Source organism: Chlorocebus sabaeus, chromosome 18 (assembly GCF_047675955.1).
Source record: "Chlorocebus sabaeus isolate Y175 chromosome 18, mChlSab1.0.hap1, whole genome shotgun sequence".
Lineage (NCBI taxonomy): Eukaryota > Metazoa > Chordata > Mammalia > Primates > Cercopithecidae > Chlorocebus > Chlorocebus sabaeus.
Genome location: NC_132921.1, coordinates 67980658 through 67981862, shown reverse-complemented (window position 1 = coordinate 67981862; position 1205 = coordinate 67980658). Strand labels below are relative to the sequence as shown.

The following is a 1205-nucleotide window of genomic DNA, read 5'->3' as shown; positions in this document are numbered from 1 at the left end:
ATTTTTTTGGTAATGAAAGTGTTTGTGGAACTAGATAGAGGTAGTGGTAGCACAACATTGAAAATTTACTAAATGCTACTGAATGACCCACGTTAAAATGATTAATTTTATGTTACATGGAATTTTACTTCTACAAAAATAAAGAACAGTCAGAGAATAGGACGAGAGAGAGTGGAGGCAGTGAATTCAGACAGTTTTCAAAGGAGTTTTGCTGTAGATGGGAGTGGAGAAATGAAACTGTAGCTGGTAGAAGTGGAGTAAATAGTAGATTTTTATTTTCAGATGGGAGAAAAAATATTTAAAATGACTCTTTGCTCATGAGAATTATGTATAAGAAAGCTGATGACAAAGGAGCAGGAGGAAAGAATTGCTGGGAAGACATCCTTGAGTAAGTAAGAGAGGGGTGCCTGTTCCAATATTTACCGTTCACAATATCTGAAAGGGGATTACAAAGTGAGACAAACTTGGGCAAGCAAAAAGATTAACCAAACTCAACCTGCATTGTATAACAAACCCAAAGAGATAAATACCATGAAGTACATAAAATGTGTGAGTCTAGCACTGTTGTTCTGATGTTCCTTGTTCCTGCTGCCTTGAGTACTGCTAAACTCTCAGTCCAATGTGGGTGGGGAAACAGCTGAAAAGGACCTTTGTTTCCCTTTGCTGGTTCCACAGCTTATCGTTCTACTTCTTGACCTCACACTGGTTGACATCTACCTCATGCAAGTCCACAAATGGACAGCTACTATCTTTCTTTTTTAAAATTTTTATTTGGTGTGCAAAGAGTTAGCATGGTTGATTTCATTGGGTGCCTTGGTAATCCATTCAAGGAAGATTACTTAGTCCAACTTAATGAAATCCATATCATTTGCACACTGATGGAGACACTAGTCACACATAGAAACAGGAACACTCACAAACGTGTGTGTCATCCTTGCATAGGGACCATGCTAATCTTCTCTGAGTAGTTCCAGTTTTAGTATATATATGTGGCCAAAGCCAACACTGGTTACCATCTCTTAGTACAAACTGTGTTCTGTGTCTGATTTGAGTTATTTAAATTTAAGTCTTCAAAGTTCAGATGCCTTTAGTCCCAGCTATATAGAGTTTATCATGGAATTTCCATTACTATCGTCTTTCAGTTCTTGTAGCATTTTACACATCACGTTATATGTACAGCTCTAGAGATGGAGCTTTATCTGAAT

The 1205-nt window shown here is 37.4% G+C and overlaps 1 non-coding gene across 1 annotated transcript; it reads right to left on the bottom strand.

Annotated features, from left to right (window-relative positions):
• Window positions 1–897: 897 nt before the first annotated feature.
• On the bottom strand, window positions 898–1004 carry LOC119618640 (U6 spliceosomal RNA). Its single transcript, XR_005235016.1, has one exon. It is a non-coding gene; the product is annotated as a U6 spliceosomal RNA (small nuclear RNA).
• Window positions 1005–1205: the final 201 nt, after the last annotated feature.